Source organism: Chiloscyllium plagiosum, chromosome 5, assembly GCF_004010195.1.
Source record: "Chiloscyllium plagiosum isolate BGI_BamShark_2017 chromosome 5, ASM401019v2, whole genome shotgun sequence".
Taxonomy (NCBI): Eukaryota; Metazoa; Chordata; class Chondrichthyes; order Orectolobiformes; family Hemiscylliidae; genus Chiloscyllium; species Chiloscyllium plagiosum.
In genome coordinates, this window is record NC_057714.1 from 5,665,037 (window position 1) to 5,673,322 (window position 8,286).

Sequence of the window (8,286 nt, forward strand, 5' to 3'; positions counted from 1 at the left end):
ACGTGCAAACTCCACACAGTCAGTCGCCTGAGGCGGGAATTGAACCCGGGTCTCTGGCGCTGCGAGGCAGCAGTGCTAACCACTGTGCCACCGTGCCGCCTATTTGTGAAGCATGACCTGCCCTTCATGAACCCATGCTGCATTGGGTCAATTTCTTTCGAGATGCACTGCTATTTCTTCCTTGATAATAGACCAATGATCTTCCCCACTTCAGAGATTAAGCTCACTGGTCTATAATTCCCTACCTTTTGTCTACTTCCCTTTTTAAACAGTGGCGTCACATTTGCTATTTTCCAATCTGCTGGGATGGCCCCAGAGTCCAGTAATTTTGGAAAATTACTGCCAGTTCACCTGTTATTTCTCCCACCATCTCTTTTAGTACCCTGGGATGCATTCCATCAGGGTCAGGAGACTTATCAATCCTTAGCTACATTAGTTTACCCAACACCAACTCTTCCGTAATAATAATTGTTTCCAGGTCTGCACCTATCTTCGTCTCTTCATCACTTACTGGCATGTTATTAGTTTCCTCTGCTGTGAAGACTTATGCAAAGTACCTGTTCAATGCCTTAGCCATTTCATCATATTCCATGACAACCGCCCCTTCTCATCCTCAAAAGGATCAACATTTACTTTGGCCACTCTTCTTTGTTTTATATATTTACAGAACAGTTTGCTGTCTGTCTTTATATTCTGTGCTAGTTTTGTTCTCATACTCTATCTTACTTTTCTTTATAACACTTTTTGTGCCTTTCTGTTGACCTTTAAAATTTTCCCAATCCTGTAGATTCCTGCTGTTTTGGCTACTTTGTATGCCTTCTCTTTCACTGTGATAGCCTGCCTTATTTCCTTCGATACCCATGGCAGATTACCCTTCCACTTACAGTCCTTCCTTCTCGCTGGAATATACTTTTGCCGAGCACTTTGAAAAATTTCTTCAAAGGTCCTCCACTGCTCGTCAACTGTCGTACCAAAAAGTCTCTGTTTCCAGTCTAGTTTTGCCAGATCCTCCCTCATTCTATCACAGTCCCCTTCATTCAAGTACAGGACCCTGGTATTGGATTTTATCTTCACACTGTCCAGCTGTATTTTAAATTCAACCATACTGTGATCACTCCTTCCAAGAGGATCCCTGACTTTGAGGTCAAGGGGCAGGTGTTATCACAGAGACATGGCTGCAAGGGGATGAAAGTTAGGAACTAAATATCCAAAGATATATGCTTTATCAAGAGGACATGTAGATGGGCAGAGGGGTTGGCTTTGCCTTGCTAATAAGAAATTAAATTAATAGCAATGAAATGATTGCAAGATGTGATAGAGTCAGAAGGTGTAGAATCTGGTGGATAGAGTTGAGGGACCACAAAAGGAGAAAAAAAACCCTGTTGAGAATTAATAGCAGGCCTCCTAGCAGCAGTCAAGATGTGTGGAAGAAAATAATTTGGGAGATAGAAAAGGCACGATTATAATAATCATGGGAGATATCAATATGCAGTTGGACTGGGAAAATTAGGTTGGTAGCCGATCCCGAGAAAAAGAATTTGTGGAATGTCTACGAGAAGGATGTTTGGAGCAGCTTGTGGCAAAGCCCACTAAGGGACAGGCAGTTCTGGATTTGGTCATGTGTAATGAGGCTGACTTTATTAAGGAGCTTAAGGTGAAGGAACTCCTGAGAACAATAGTCATAATTTGGTAGAATTCACCCAGCAGTTTGAGAGGGACACATTGGAATCAGATATAACGGTTTTACCAATGAGTAAAGGCAGATGCTGGAATCTGTGCTGAAAACAACAAATGCTGGAGATCACTGCGGGTCAGACAGCATCCAAAGGATGTGGTAGAAGCAGGTGGAGTAGCAACGTTTATGAAGCATCTTGACAGAGACATGAATAAGCAGGGAATAGAGGGCTACAGATCACAGAGGCACAAGGTTTTTAGCTTAGACTGGCATTATGTGTCAGCATAGGCTGACATTACGAGTCGAGATGACGCTTCATTAGGAGCTGAAGTGAAGTGTGGAGGGGTCAGCAATATGCTACAGTTTGGGGTGGGGGGGTGTGGGGGCAGTGGGGGTAGGATGATGTTGGAGAAAAGGTGGTGTTGATAGTTCAGATTAAGTGATCGGAATGTCAGAATGGCAGCACAATGGTGTCTCTCTTGCCAGACTAGACAGTCCCACTGGGATGGGGGGAGGGTAGGGGGAACATGATAACAAAATGTAACAAGTTAGAAGAAATGGGAAGAAATGGGAGCTGGTTCACAATTTGAAGGTGTTGAACAGTATTAAGTCCAGAAGGCTGTAAAGTGTCTTGTCTGAAGAGGAGATGTTGCTCCCCCAGTTTGAGCTGTGATTCACTGGAACACTGCAGCATGCCGAGGGCAGACATGTGGGCAAGCGAGTAGGACACTGTGTTAAAATGACCGGCTATGGGAAGGTCAGGGTCATGATTATGCAAAGCGGTCTCCCAGTCTGCGTTTGGTTTCTCCAATATGGAGCAGGCCACACTGGGGACAGCAAATACAATGCAGCAGATTGGAGAGGTACAGGTGAAATGCTGCTTCACCTGGAAAGACTGTTTAGGCCCTTGGATGGTGAGCAGGGAGGAGGTGAAGAGGCAGGTGTTGCACCTTCTGCGGTTACATGAGAAGTGCCATGGGGAGGGGGATGGTGTTGGTGATCGTGGAATGGACTAGAGTGTCCTGGAGGGAACAATACCTGTGAAATGCAGACAGGGGAGTGAGGGGAAGATGTGTTTGGTGGAGGCATTCTGCTGGAGCCATCTGAATTGGTGGAGAATGATCCTTTGAATGTGGAAACCGATGGGATGATAACTGAGGACAAGGGGAACCCGATCATGCTGTTGAGAGTGATGGGAAGGGGCAAGGGTGGAAGCATGGGTTGAGGATACTGTTGAGGGCCCTATTAAAAAAAAGTTGTCTAATCTCTCCTTATAGCTACAACCCTACAAATCAGGCAACATCATGGTAAACCTTTACTGTTCTATTAATTGTTCCGGAAACTTTAATAATGTCTGCTGAGCTCTCCTCCTTTTAACATTTTCCTTAATTTTCCATGCAACTGAACCCATCAACCCTCTCACTCTTCAGTTTAACACCCGATCCATAGCCCTAGTTATGCGATTCACAAAGACACAGGTCTCAGCATGATTCAAGTGGATTCTGGATTATCGGTGCTGGAAGAGCACAGCAGTTCAGGCAGCATCCGAGGAGCATGTAAAATCGACCTTTCGGGCAAAAGCCCTTCATCAGGAATAAAAGGCAGAGAGCCTGAAGGGTGGAGAGATAAGCTAGAGGAGGGTTGGGGTGGGGAGAAAGTAGCATAGAGTACAATAGGTGAGTGGGGGGAGGGGATGAAGGTGATAGGTCAGGAAGGAGGGTGGAGTCGATAGGTGGAAAAGAAGAAAGGCGGAAAAGAAGATCGGCAGGTAGGACAAGTCATGGGGACAGTGCTGAGCTGGAAGTTTGGAACTGGGGTGAGGTGGTGGAAGGGGAAATGAGGAAACTGTTGAAGTCCACATTGATGCCCTGGGATTGAAGTGTTCCGAGGCGGAAGATGAGGCGTTCTTCCTCCAGGCGTCTGGTGGTGAGGGAGCAGCGGTGAAGGAGGCCCAGGACCTCCATGACCTCTGCAAAGTAGGAGGGGGAGTTGAAATGTTGGGCTACGGGGCGGTGTGATTGATTGGTGCAGGTGTCCCGGAGATGTTCTCTAAAGCGCTCTGCTAGGAGGCGCCCAGTCTCCCCAATGTAGAGGAGACCGCATCAGGAGCAACGGATACAATAAATGATATTGGTGGATGTGCAGGTAAAACTTTGATGGATGGGGAAGGCTCCTTTAGGGCCTTGGATGGAGGTGAGGGAGGATGTGTGGGCGCAAGCTTTGCAATTCCTGCGGTGGCAGGGTAAGGTGCCAGGATGGGAGGGTGGGGGGTGCGTGGACCTGACCAGGTAGTCACGGAGGGAACGGTCTTTGCGGAAGGCGGAAAGGGGTGAGGAGGGAAATAATTCCCTGTTGGTGGGGTCTTTTTGGAGGTGGCGGAAATGTCAGCGGATGATTTGGTTTATGCAAAGGTTGGTAGGGTGGAAGGTGAGCAACAGGGGTGTTCTGTCCTTGTTACGGTTGGAGGGGTGGGGTCTGAGGGCGGAGGTGCGGGATGTGGACGAGATGCGTTGGAGAGCATCTTTAACCACGTGGGAAGGGAAATTGCGGTCTCTAAAGAAGGAGGCCATCAAGTGGAGCCCATCTCATTGGAACAGCTCCCGCATCCCCAGTACTGGTACCAATCTCCCGGGAATTTGCACTCATTACTCCCACAGCAACCTTTGATCCACGAGTTTCTCTCCTTAACCTTTTTGACCTTGTGCCAACTCGATCGTTGCTCACGTGATAATCCAGAAACTATCACCTTTTTGGTTCTGCTTTTGACTTTAGCCCCAGTTGTTCATATTCCCTCAGCAGAGCCTCTTTCCTCTTTCTATCTCGATCATTGACATCTACATGGACCACGACAACTGCATCGTTCCCCTTCCCACTTCCAGTTCCCCTGCAGCCTAGACGAGATATCCTGAACCTAGGGCACCAAGCAAGCAGCACAGTCTTCGGGACTCTTGATCCTGGCCGTAGATAACAGTGCCTATTCTCCTGACCATACTATCCCTGATTACAATTACATTTACCTTTTCTCACCCCTCTGTTGAATGGCTCCCTGGACCACAGTGCTATGGTCAGTGGACATCCAAGAGTTCAGGGTTAGGCCGTGGACCAGAAGTTGGTGATGGTCACAGATTTAAAACCATGCTAGCATTTGTTTCACAAGACTTCCATGTTCGGTGATAGAGTACTTTGAGGCAGACAGCTTCCACAGCTGGCACTGAAGCTATGGAGCAACAACAGGCGACAGCATGCCTTTCCATTCTGTGAGCAGTTTCTATTTCAGACCATGTACACAACTAGGTACACCTGTCCCATTCCCATTTGGTTCGACAATGTCTTCCTGGTCATCCTCTGATTCATCCTTGTCATCAGTGAATGTGGAAAACTCCATTAGGTCACCAAAGAAATCCCTTTCTCTGGAACATGCTTGACTTTTATTGTAATGTATCTCAGGTTATGTATGTGGAGCTTTCAACAGGGCCATGGGACATCTCTTCAGTGGCCATCCCTTGTCTCCATGTTGCCATCTGTCCAATGGTTGTGATGCAGAGAACATTTGTGGCATCTGGGAGTGCATTAGAATATAAGAATATTGACTAATCCTAGGATAACGGGCACAAAGCCATATATTCCTTAATGTTGGTGACACACAGGTTAGATATTGATGGAATAAAAAATTTTACATCGATTCCCCAACAGAGCTTTGATATCGACATACTTGTGACCTACCACACCTTAAACTTTGGAAAATCAGCAGTACACATGAAACCTTTGGATCTTTCAGCCTAACATCAGTGGAATTCAAAGAGGTTAAGTAATTTGCTTACCCGCATCGATGATTATCTTTCTGTAATAAATAGTGAGCTGTACTTTGAGATATGTTGATAAGATCTGTGGCTGCCACCAATAAACAAAGGCTCAAATGGCTACAGTCAATTTGACAGTGACATTAGATGGTCATGAATGCCATTTCAATATACTTCCCTAGCCAATAATTCACAAAGGATTGAGAATCACAGCCTGGAAATATGCAGATATTTTGAGAACTGATGTTAATTCATCCTTGCTTGTAGACTGTCTGAATAAGATAGAGTCCTCCATAGACAGACTGCTTTAGTTGTCTGCCTTGCTCAAGGAATCTGTCAGTTAAGTGCATGCTAACTCCATCAACTTACTGACCAGCATTACTAGTTTGCTGGGATATTTTCTGCTCAAATATGCAATTAGTATGTAATGCCAATCATCCTGATCTCTACATTAGTGCCTGAAACTGACAAAATAACCATGATATCTTTAGCAGGTGCCATTCACTCTCCCAGCTATCATTATTATCATTACTCAAAACCAGACACACCATATATCAGGATGGTTAGTCAGTGAACAGAATTTTCCTCTGATTTACTGTGATTCCAGTAAGCGTTTTCCTACTAAAGGGTAAGATTGGATACACAAGGCCCTGACATCATCCAGCATATTGCAGAAAAACCAAATCTATCAGAAGCCTCATTTTGGGTTTCGGTTTAAATCTGTTGAAGTTTTAATGCAGCCAGCAAGTCATAGAATCATACAGCACAGAAACAGACCCTTGGTCCGGCTTTGCTGTATTGGCCAAGTTTCTCAAACTAGACTAGTCCCATTTGCCTGCATTTGGCCCATATCCCTCTAAATCTTTCCAATTCATGTACCTGTCTAAATGTCTTTTAAATGTTGTAACTGCACCTGCAGTTCATTCCACATATGCACCACCCTCTGTAAGAACAAGTTACCCTTCAGGTCCCTTTTAAATCTCTCTCCACTCACCCGAAAAATAGTTTTGAACACCTCTCCTCTATGAGGTTGCTCCTCAACCTCGCACACTCCAGAGTCTCCAGAGTCATTGTAAATTGTGTGAAATAATTGCTGTAAGGGAAAAAGTTGCTCTTTCTGGAAACTGACTGGAATAATGAGTGAGACAGTGTGAACAGGCCTCCAAATCCATGATCTTATTGTGGACCCACATAGGGGAGAGAGTGGAGCAGGACAGCCCGCCAGAGGTGAAATGAGGAGACAATTCAAAGCCCAATATTTTAAAAGTTGAAATATAAAGTTACTTATCCCTACCTCCCCATCCCACCGTTCTATAATGTCAAATATTTCCAGAAGAGGCATTATGTAAGCTGTCGCTCATTAATAATGAGAAGGTGGCAAAAGTAGATTTAAGGGTCTATTGCCTTTTTGCCTAATGCCTGTAATACCTACAACAACAATGCTACAGGTTTAGAAGACGTACCATGCCTATGTAGACATACTTCAGGCCATCTCACTGTCAAATTAGTAGGTTTATTATCAGTTGTGCATCTGTAAACTCGGTGCAATGCATATTAATGTGTGTTAAAAGAACGTAAGGAGGCTACAAAAAGGATATAGATGGAATAACTAAATGACAATGGCAGAGATCTGGCAAATGGAGTATAATTTGGGAAAATATAAAATTGTCCATTTTGGCTGGAAGTATAAAAAAACGCAAATTGTCTAATGGTGATAGATTACAGAGCTGCATGTACCAGTGCATGAATCACAAAAGGCTAGTACGCAGTCACTGTAAGTGATTCGGAAAAGATAGTAGAATGTTTTCATTTATTATGAGAGTAATTGAATGCATAATACAGGACACTGGTAAGACCACAGATGGATTACTGTATCAAGTATAGATCACCATATTTAAGGGAGGATGTGAATAAGTTGGAAACAGTTCAGAGAATGTTGACCAGACTAATACCTGGAATGAACAGGTTGTCTTATGAGAAAAGATTGAACATGTTAGGCTGGAGTTTAGAAGAGTAAAAGGTAATTTGGTTGAAGCATGTGAGATCCTGAGGGAGTTTGACAACAAGTTAAAAATGAGGGTTACCCATTTAAAACACAGGTGAAGTAATATTTTTCTCACAAATGGTTGTGAGAGGCTTTAGGATGCTCTTTCTGAAAAATGGTGGAAGCAGAGATTTTAAATATTTTAGGGCAATGATCAATAACTTCTTGGTAAGGAAAGTCAGCAGGGAATGTGAAATTGGTGTTCATAATCAATTTATTAAACTACAGAGATGGCCTGAGGGCCCAAATGGCCTATCCCCAGTTCATGATTGAATATTGTCATCACTTTGTACTCCTTTAGATTTTCAACAGGAAAAATCCACAAGGAAATCTTATTCCTAACTGTCACTATATAAATAGCAAGGTAAAAACAATGACTGCAGATGCTGGAAACCAGATTCTGGATTAGTGGTGCTGGAAGAGCACAGCAGTTCAGGCAGCATCCAAGGAGCTTCGAAATCGACGTTTCGGGCAAAAGCCCTTCATCAGGAATAAAGACAGTGAGCCTGAAGCGTGGAGAGATAAGCTAGAGGAGGGTGGGGGTGGGGAGAAAGTACCAGAGAGTACAATGGGTGAGTGGGGGAGGGAATGAAGGTGATAGGTCAGGGAGGAGAGGGTGGAGTGGATAGGTGGAAAAGGAGAGGACAAGTCCGGACAAGTCATAAGGACAGTGCTGAGCTGGAAGTTTAGAACTAGGGTGAGGGGGGGGGAAGGGGAAATGAGGAAACTGTTGAAGTCCACATTGATGCCCTGGGGTTGAAGTGTTC